Source organism: Neovison vison, chromosome 7 (genome assembly GCF_020171115.1).
Source record: "Neovison vison isolate M4711 chromosome 7, ASM_NN_V1, whole genome shotgun sequence".
In the NCBI taxonomy this organism is placed as follows: Eukaryota; Metazoa; Chordata; class Mammalia; order Carnivora; family Mustelidae; genus Neogale; species Neogale vison.
In genome coordinates, this window is record NC_058097.1 from 130,357,720 (window position 1) to 130,368,765 (window position 11,046).

The following is an 11,046-nucleotide window of genomic DNA, read 5'->3' on the forward strand; positions in this document are numbered from 1 at the left end:
GGGAGGTTTTTCACCTGTAATGGGCAGGGAGGGTAAGGTCTCAAGGAGATATGGAAGACAGGCTTTTGGAAAGCTACAGAGGATGTGTAAAGCCTTCCATGCAAGTCCTAATTTTGATTTATGCTGATTACATAAAAATTCGTGTGATAGGTGAGAGCTCTCCCTTTGTGCCCTGTGTCCAGCTGTCCACTGACAATTGGCAGAACCCATCCTTGCTGATGAGAGCCTGTCTTTTTCAATAATAGACAACATCTAGGGGAGAGGAAGGGGACACATCCAGCCAACTCAGCAGCTCAGCCCTTCCTCAAGACACCTGCCCCCCAACCCCAAGAATCTGCCTTTTTGACACTTGTTCCCTGGGAATTTATTAACTTTGAACCATTCTTCAAGGTGAAATAAAAGTCCAGGTTTCTTTTTTTTTTTTTTTCAGCATAACAGTATTCATTATTTTTGCACCACACCCAGTGCTCCATGCAATCCGTGCCCTCTCTAATACCCACCACCTGGTACCCCAACCTCTCACCCCCCGCCATTTCAAAAAGTCCAGATTTCTGTGTGTGCTTTGTCCTTTCACATACACGATCTCATTTACTCCTCGGGTTAACTTTGGGAGAATTGTTACCTCCATTTTACAGGTGGGGAAACTTGAGTATCAGAGAGCCTTGCTCAGTGAGGGTTTGACCTTCTGTCCTTCTAACACCACTTCCTATAAGGAACTTCCTTCCTTAGTTCAGTCTAAGTTTCTTGCATGATGGTGTAAATACCACCAAGATGACATTTTACTTGAAAACTTAAAAGGATAAGACGTCTATGCTCCAAGCAAGAGGTTAGATAACTTTCCTATCCAGCTAACTTGCAACTTTTTTTAATTAAAAAAAATCAGGTTTCTTTTCTCTAGTCATGTAGGGGCATTTTGATTTAAAAGATGGTCCCAAAGGGGGAAGTTTCCCAAACCAATTATATCAAATCTGTACTTGTAAATTCAAAGGCTAAGAATTTCCCCCACGAGAACAACAAGCCTGATCCTAGAGAAGACTCAGGAAAGCTTAAAACTATATTACATTTCTATTTTTAGCACCATTCCACCAAATGGTGGAAGTCACCAGTTCAAAGTCATAGTTGCTAACGTACCTCACTTTCTCACACAAAAGACGTCTCTGGTCCCTCATCTCACATCTTTGACATGTTTCAAAACACAGGTGAGCAAATCTTTCCCAGAACTCTTTTGAAAGCAGCTGAGGCAAGAGTTCAAGTTTCCCAGAACTCTTTTGAAAGCAGCTGAGTATGGCAAGTATGTGCCATACTCCCTCTGGCACAAGCCTGCTCTTAAAATGAACATGAATAAATCCTTACTCTTCATATCAAGGTGAAATTTAGGAAAAAGGGCCCAGTTACAGAACTCTCCACCACCCGTTGGCTCTCTCCTTCACTTGCCCAGAGGCATTAGGGTACGTCCCTTCAACACCATTGCACAGTCACGGTAGCCCCTTGCTGACCCAGGTTCAGCGGGAGAGCATGTCTAGTGGCCTTGGGACTACTGACGTCTGGCTTCTGCTCACCACCCTCCTCAGGGAAGCTGCCCTGAGCGCTAGTGTAGGATGCCAGAGGGAACTGCCTTTGCACGAGGTATGTGAAATGCTGGGAGTGAACAGTTAACCCCTGGCCATAAGGACAGGATGGACGCTTCCTTCTTTTAATCTCTCAGGCAATGGTCTAGAGACTCCGAGGGCCTGGAGAATCAAGGACTGGCCCAACTCTATTGCCTTTTCCTCCTTCCCTCCTCCCTCCCCTGCCCTCTCCACTTTCTCCAGTCTCCTGAACAGTGGTTTCTGGCTTTGCTTCCAGGATAGCCTAGACCAAGATAAGGCAGTACAGGATAGGAATTTAGAAAACACATCCCAGAATAAATTCAAATCTCAGTGCCAGCATTGCTAGCTGTCTGGCCTGGAACAAGTTACCTAATCCTGTGGTTTCTTAAGTTCCTCCTCTGTAAAATGTAGATAATAGTATGAAGGAGGGCCTAGCCCCGGTCCTTAAGAAAGGGGAATTGTGGGTAGGAAGAAGCTAGCTTAGGGACATCAGACAACAGAGGAAAGAATAAGGGAGTAATTCGTATAGCAGGGAGTCATAAAACTATCATTTATCAAGAACCTTCTAAACGTTAGGAACTTTAAATACATTAGTTTTCTTACAGTCACCCTTCAAGTGGGTATCTCCCCCCCTTGAAAGCATTAAAAAAAAAAATAGGTGAAAAGAATAAGCAACTTGTTTAAGGTCAAACAGGTGACTGGTAGAACATTCTCAGGTCTGTTTCGTTTTAATTGCTGCTCTGTATCTTTTTTGCCAAATAAAGAGGAATGTTTCTTTTTGTTTGGTGTCTTCAGTGAAGGTTTAACTGGTAGAACTGGTAAGAATTGGGTTCGCAGAGATTAAGGAACAGCACAATTAGGCAGAGCCGACCAAGGGAGCAAAAACCCGAAGTACAATATTCAGGCCAGATGTGTAAGGCTTCGCATTAGATGAATTTAGAAAGTGTCATTTGCTCAGACCATGCAGGGTTGTCACTGTCAGGCTAAAGCACTGTATTTACTCATTCGGAAAAGAAGATGAAAGCCATTTTCAGTAGTTCTTGAATACAGGATTGGATGCGTCCCACTTTGAAACCACAGCATCGCCTTGACAACCAAAGCCTGCCTAGAATTTCAGGGGCTCATGGAAACAAGATGTGCAAAGTCAGTGCAATGCCATCTTTACGAAGTTTTCTGCCTGAATACTTTTGGCCCTCCCCTCTGACGATGTACGCCAGGCTCCCATCGGCAAAGTATAAGATCCCTGCAAGCACACTATGGCCATGCAAGGCCATCCCTTCCCACACAAGAGCCTTCCGATGCCCAGGACCAATGTGGAGCCATTAGAATTCCATGCCTTCGAGCTAGGCATTACCCAAACAGGCAAAGTTTAAGTAATAGATGTGGGAGACTGCTTAAGTTCAGGGCAGAAATACCCAAACTTATAAGCATCACTGAGGAACTTGTTAAAAATCCAGATTCATGGAACTAGCAATTGTGATTCAGCGAGTATCGGCCAGAGACTAGGAGCATCCTTTTTTAAAAAGCATCCAGATAACTGGCAGTCATGCGGTCAGACTTTGAAGCAAAACGGCTGGGTCATAAGATCTTTCCAGTTCTGAATGGACCAAAACTACAATACAGGTGCATACCACAGGATAGTCTTTGAAGTCTGCAAAAAGAAAAAGAAAAAAGCAAATCAAACCACAGAAGGACAAGTGGTTACAGAAAATAATCATGAAATCATGAGTGCAGGAAGGGTACAAGGGAAAGGAATATTTTTCTCCTGGCTTTTCAGTGAGCATTCCTGCTATACTTTTATTTCTTCCTTGGGTGGAATGTAGGTCAAATTAATAGTTCTCGACCATGATGCTCTCAGAATCCCCTGGGGACTTTAAAAATACTAATATCTGAGAACTGATCACCCACCCTGAGATTCTGTTGGAATTAGAGTTACACCCAGAACATTTGGTGTTTTTTCTTTTTTTTTTTTTTCAAGATTTTATTTATTTGGTGGGGGGAGAGAGAGAGAGAGAGAGAGAAGAGAAAGCACAAGCAGGAGGAACATCAGGCAGAGGGAGAAACAGGCTCCCCACTGAGCAAGAAGCCCAATGCAGGACCCTGGGATCATGACCTGAGCTGAAGGCAGAGGCTTAACCCACTGAGCCACCCAGGTGCCCCAGGACACTTGGTTTTGAAATATCTCCTGGTGATTCCAATGTCCAACACATTTTGAGAACACAGTGGGAAGAATTAAAAACACATTCCACTGAATGGATGTCTTCCTAACAGTGGAAAAAACTGCACCCCTGATTTACCGCTCTGACCTGCAGACAACGGGGAAGACACAGTCAGATTAGGCACAAAGTAAAAGGAATTCCCTGTGGCTTTGAAGACCACATTCTTAGGGGGAATCTCAGCAGTCGCTGGGAAGGTGAACATGGAAACATGCACCCATTTCCCAGGACCCCGAGGAAAAGACAGCAAGTGCCCATTCTTGATCTGTGAGCAGAATGCTTTTGCAGACTGAAGTCATTCTAGATTTTTCTACATTTTTATATCCATGTGTCTAAATGCCTATGTATCTCTATGTGCACAAGCCACATGGTGTCTTCTGTCACTGCTCTTCTCCCTGTCACTTTGTGGCTGGAATGAAATATTCCATGAAAACAAGACATGGAATCCTTAAAAGCTAAATGGACTGTGCTCCACCGCAGTCTAAATTGTGGTTCTCAGACCTTCTCTGAGCATCAGAATCTATAGGGAAGAGGGTTTAAAATGAACATTCCCAGAAATACCCAGACTTACCGGATTAGATTGGAAGGTGAGGACTCATATGATTTCCCTACTGCTAAGCTCCACACACCCATTTTTTGGTGTGCTCTAGGCACCATCCTTCAGAAATCGCCTTTGGAAAAGCATGTATGTTTGGGAAGCAAGTGCCCTTGGACAATGTTATACACAGTCACATGGCCTGAGGTCTGCTTTGACTGTCCATACGCTCTCTGTGCTCAGTGTATGACTGGAACACCAGACGGCACCTAGGGGCTGAGGGAGAGCGGGGGAGGGGAAGGGCTGCAGAAGAAAGACCCCGCACCCTGACTTTGGGCCCTGGGCAAGGTGGTGATGCACGCAGTCAGCTGGTACAGCCCCTCCATGTCCTGGGCCTTATGGGGCTCTTAACTGCTTGGAGCTCTCCAGAAGGAACATGCCCCTTCTTGCCTCATAATAGTCGATTCTAACCAAATCCTACCACTGAGACCTTTCTGCGTAAAACAGGATTCTGTAACTAGACTTCTTTCGACTCAGTTCTGCCTGTAGCCCCCAGAAGGATTCAGGAGAAGGTAAAGTGCCCCCAAATTCCAACGTGAAATGATGTCCCGTGTACTGAGGACCGGCAGCAGAGGTGACCCAACTCCTCTTGTGACCCTTCCTCCAGCCCCACTCCTGGCTATGGAAGAGCTGAGAGAGAAAGGCAGGAAGAGAACATTTCTTCAGTGAGAACTGGGTTTGAGTCCACGGAGACCACCCTAAGGAATTTCTAGAGTCGTGTGGAGTTTAGGGGAACTTAACAGACTGCTCTACAAGGAAAGCCCGCAGCTAAACTGCACTCCCGAGTGTCCCTCACTGGCGGGCCCATACAGGACAGACACCAAGGGGTCCACACAAGGGCCCTCCAGCACCTGTCACGCCAGGAGGCCGGATCTCCTTGCAGACCAAGAGCAGACCGTGGGGGGTAACCAGGCTGGGGCATCTTGAAGGGACACGGTCTAAGAGGGGGCCCTGCCAGAGGGAGATGCGTCACCCCCCACGAAGGCCAGATTGGGGTATCTGCAGAGACCACCCCAGAATACATCTCCCGAGTCCCCCGACTGCAGTTGAGGCTGTCGGCTGTTAGTGTAAGAGCAACGAAATCTACAGCAGAGTTTTGAACGGCGCGTGTGGAGGAGGGAGGAATGACAGCTACGTGATCACATGTGAATTTCAAAAACATTCTGGCAGGAGCATGGAGAACGGAGGGACCGGAAAGGAAGTGTGAAGGCTGGTGAAGGAGGCAGGCAGGGGGAGAGGAGCAGGGAGCATGATGGGTGGATGCAGCAGAGAGCAGGAGAAGGAGAGGGATCTGGGGACAGGTAAGAAGCCACCGGGATCAGACGGGGTGGGGGGCAGGGTTAGACAATAAGGAGGAGTCAGGAGGACTCCCAGCGTCCTGCTTGGCCCAAACAGCTGCCCAATGGAGTCACTTACTCAGAGAACTCCAGGAAGAGGCCAAGCCATAGGGAAGAGGTCATGTGTCTTTGCCTTGGTCACGGGAATTTGGGGTGCCTTTAAGACATACAACAATGTCATGTAGGGGACCTGACGCTTAGGATGGCTTAGGACGTGATGGCTTAGGAGGGAGAGTGAGAATGAACATGACCTGAGAGCCGGCCTCCAGGGACTCAACAGTGAAGGCCAGGCAGTGGAGAAGACACTTAAGCAGGAAAAGGGGGTAATGCAGGGATGCCCAGAGATGCAGGCTGAAAGTCCACGCACCCCGCATGCGCTCATGGCTGGCTACCCCACAGGGGATAAGGAGACATGCAGCCTGCCAACGTGGGGTTTCCCATCCATAAAATGAACTACAAATCAGAGGAAGTATTGTAAAGGAAAAGGCAGGGAATAAGGGTGATTTGGGGGAGGGCAGAGAAGAGTTGTCGGAGGAGGCCACGTGTCTGTCTGCAGATCAGCCCCTCAGCATGGGTTGCTAAGGAGAGACAGCTATTCCAATGCCACAGGATCCACACTGATTTCTTCAATATCTGGACTGAAGATACCAGGGCCCAGTGAACGGGAAGGGCTTGGCGGGGGGTGGGGGGGGAATGTGTCCCTGGGGCCCACTGTCTGCTTCCTCATGGGGGTGGTTCTCCCCTCCCCAGCAACTTGCCAGGAGGGGTTAAGGATCCACAGGTACCTAATGACCAAGTGTTTTTGACCAGTGAATGTCTCCCAAAAGAAGGGGAGAACCAGGTGAAATGACCCAGGACCCAAATGCCTGGGCCAAGGGGGAATGGAGGGGAAGAGGAGCTACCGCAGGCCCTGGGCCAATGAGAAGATGTCTGGGCACTTGGTCACAGCCTGGGGACAGCGACAGTCCACCCTGACCCCCCAAGGCAGTCAAACCCTTGTTCCAAGCAAAGTGGCCCAAAGGGTGTCAGTTAACACCCAGCCCTACCAAGGGTTGTCACAGCAATTTTTGTGGTGAGGACAGCAAGGACTTAGAGCCCTTGGGGATACAGCCCAGGAGTCTCCCCTCCCAGGCTGCCTGAAATACACCCCAGACTCAAGGTGTACTCTTTCACCCAAGGTCCCCGTTGACTGATTTACTGGGTTCCTTTAATCTAATTCTTTTCCATGTAAATGGTATTGCATTGTTCATATACAACCCAATTTAGCGAGGCAAATAGGAAGCACTGTGTTAGGGCAGTGGCCTTAAACTGAGAAAGCACCAAGTCTCAGGGAAGAGAGTCCTTAGGCTCTGGACTCACACTCTAAGTCCAGCTCCGCCACCTGCTGGCTCCGCCCCCACTGAGTCAGTGACCTTGGCCAAATGACGCAGGGCCCATCTTCCTTCTTGTCTTATAGACCAGGACAGTAGAATTTACTTCCCAAGGGTGTTTTGAGAATTCAGTGACATAATGCCTGGAAAGGACTTGATGTTAATAGTAGTAATAATAATGATGCTAATATCGATTGAGCATTTCTGGTCCCCCAGATAACAGTCAAAGTGGCTGACGTGTATACGAAGGAATGAATGACCTATGACGTGGAACTCAAGGCCTTCCCGGTCCACACCCCTCCCTTGCACCCTTCCTCCCTCCCCAAGCCCGATGCCAGCCCTTCATTCCAGTTACACTGGCCTCTGCTCCTTCCTAACGGCGGCACTCTCCAGTGGGTTCTGTCCTACCTTCTTGCTCTACCCAACTCCTACTCGCCTTCCAGGTGCAAATCAAATATCCCCAGCGGATCTTTGAAGCCTCCTCTGCTGCCCACAGGGCGGCTGTCAGCTTCACCCTCTCTGCTCCCACACACTTCCTCCACACCCGAATGAGAGTGGTAAACACAAGGGCCAAGCAGGGCACTGAAGGACCTCAACGTTTTAAACTCATCAAAGCGCCACAAAACCTGTAGTGTAGTTTTGCAATTAACTTTGTTTTAGGATACAAAATGTCAGGCACAGAGAAGTTAAGTAACTTGCCCAATGCCACACAGCCCATAAGCAGCAGAACAAGTGCACAAACCCCCTGGGAAATTCTGATTGCAAAGCTGGTGCCATAAACAGCACCCTGGGTTCAGGGCACCTAAGTCTCTCTCCTCCATGTGAGGCTGGGTGAGCAGGAGCTGGGGAGGGGGTGCCAGGGTGGGGACAGGAGGGACATGACTGTGTTTCAACTGTGTCCCCGCCCCTCACTCCCTCCACCCCCCTCCCTGTACCTGGCAAACAAGCACCTGCAACCTCCTTCCCCTGATTATTATAGGAAAAACCACTGATCCAGGAAAATTCACCCATGTGTCCTGGTCTTTTCTTTCTGTCCCTGATTTCTGATTGGAAAATTGTGCTATGAGTCCTGTACAAGGGGCCAAGTACAGTCTCTTTGAAGTTGATATATAAAAAGAACTTCTAGTTCATCCAGTTTTTTTGTTTTGTTTTGTTTTGCTTTTAAACCATTTCCACCCACCCCCTCCTTGGAGAAATCTGGAGCCTAACTCTAAACAGAGACATAGCATTGGTCACGACATCTTTTCCCATTGAAAAGAAGGGATTCTGTTTTTAAAGAAAAGAGTAGTAGGGGTGCCTGTGTGGCTCAGTGGGTTAAGCCTCTGCCTTCGGCTCAGGTCATAATCCCAGGGTCCTAGGATTGAGTCCCGCATTGGCTCTGCCTGCTTCTCTGCCTACTTGTAATCTCTCTCTCTGTGTCAAATAAATTAAATTAACTTTAAAAAAATAAAGAAAGAAAAGAATAACAGCGGAACTCAAAAGGTCAATTCCTGGCCAGGCAGCTCCAGGAGGCAGCCAGCAAGTCAGAGGAAGGTGAGCTGGCTGAGTCTAGCCCCGCACTCACACATCTGGGCCAGAATGGAGCTGGGGAGGCAGCAATCCCAAGAGGGGGAGGACCCTGGAAAAATCTACAGAGTCAGCAAGATGGAAAGGTGCCTGTCCCTTCCTTTGCCACCTCCCCATTTAGTGTCTAACTCAGTTATTTCCAGGATTCTTGTGTTTCCCACCAGAGGTGGGTCAGGTCTGGGGCCAACTGGTCCTTTGCCCGAATCATCCGTGTTCCTTGCCCTCCCCCCGACACTTAGAAACAAAACGTACGGCTTTGTCAAGAAGGGCATTCCTTCTAAAACGCCAAGTCTGGCTCAGTTCAACATGCACAAGAGGAGGCCTTTGAAGGTGCTCTGGCTAATTTTCTAATAAAGCGAAACTACCCGGCAGGACAGAGGCCAAAACAGAACACACGTCTTTCAAATTCCGGTCTTAATCAGCTCTGTAAAAAATGGATTTTTTTTTTAATCATAGTAGATTTATTTTATTTTTTTATTAACATATAATGTTGCTATTTGAAGCCAAAGCTCAAACTCAGGCTGAAACGTCAGATTTGAAAACTGTTTGCAGCTAGAACTGGGAGGCGACCTGGGAGGTGGTCAGGAAATGCGGGGGCGGGGGAAGCACTGGGTGACGGTCTGCTCCCAGTCCGCAGTGACTGAGTTCATGGGTTCACACGCTCCTGGCCCCATTGGGAAGTCTATGCTGTCTAGCACGTCTTCATGCTAAAAGTCAGGGTGGAATCTGAAGGTGTCTAACACAGGACGTCACCCTCTGAGTGATTCATCACCTCCCCGAGGAGAGGGGGCCCAAATTAAGCAAAGATCTGTGTATAAAGGGCTTGGCACACGGATGGGGACCTCTCAAAGTCACCTTCTGTCTGCTCTTTGGGCTGCTGGAGAGGAAGTGACGACCATGAGAGGTATTGGTGGGCAGAGAGCAGAGCTTTGACCACAGAGAGGCAAAGTTCACCATGGGCCCCTGTGGCCACAGGGAAGGGGGAAACGGCCAGGGGTGAGATGGGCTATGGGTGTGAGCATGAGCTGGCAGATCAGAGGGGGGGATGGGAGAGGACGGCAGGATGCTCAGGCAGGAGCCCCCAACACCATCTGAGTCTGGGGTTCATCTGAGCCTGGGTTCCAGATGGGAAGCCAAACTCTGACAGCTGTGGACATGTGTGTGCATTTGTTTGCTCTTTGCTATAACATGATTTATTATACATTTTCAACATCCAAATTTGAAAGTCTGAGGTTGGGAAAGATTCGCTCAACAAAAAAAAAAAATTTTTTTTTTTAGATTTTCTTTATTTATTTGTCAAAGAGAGAGAGAGAGAGCAAGAACAAGCATAGGAGTGGCAGGCAGAGGGAGAAGCAGGCTCCCCGTGGAGCGAGGAGTCCCATGCGGGACCGGATCTCGGGACCCCAGGAACATGACCTGATTCAAAGGCAGAAGCTTAACTGACTGAGTCACCCAAGTGTCCCCTCTCTTCAATTTTTTCTCTTTTTAAAATTTACTTATTTATTTGACAGAGAGAGAGAGAGAGAGAGATCACAAGTAGGCAGAGAGGCAGGCAGAGAGAGAAGGGAAAGCAGGCTCCCCACCGAGCAGAGAGCCCGATGTGGGGCTCAACCCCAGGACCCTGAGATCATGAACCGAGCTGAAGGCTGATGCTTAACTCACTGAGCCACCGAGGCGCCCCGCCTCTCTTCAATGTTCAGTTCAGCTCCAAACCCCCTTCCTCCTGTTGATCACACAATTCCTGCATTTACGTTACCTGTAAGGCAGGTAGGGACTTGATCTTGTGGTTACAGATAGGTAACAGGAAAACTGGACACTTTTGCAATAAAGGAAATGGCCTTTCAGAACTCACACTCATAGGTACCATTGGCATTTAAATACAGATGCCCAGTGAAATCTGCATTTCAGGCAAACAACAAAAATATTTTTAATACAAGTATGTCTCAGTGAAAATTATTCATTGTTTTTCCAAAACTCAAACTTGACTGAGCCTCTGGTTTTGGGCTTTGGCTGAATCCAGCAAGCCTACCCATTTGGCACGGATCAGATTACTGGGAGGAAATAGAGGACATCAACTGCGGAAGTTGTCCAAGATGCCCCCAGAGAAATAGGCCACCTGTTCCTCTAACTCAGCAGGGGGCTGGACAGGAAGGGAGAGGGTCAGAGGAAAGAATGAACAGATTCTGCAGTTGGTTGGAGATGTGGAGCAAAGGCCCAGAAGCCGCCCAAGACTTAGAGAAACACTATCTACAGCGTAGCTCCAGCGCTCCATGGGGCAGGACTCTCCCCGCCTGTTTCCCCATTAGCGCCTCATGGCCTGTGGCGATATGTAAAGAGACAGTGGGAACGTCCTACAGGTGCAGCATAACCAAT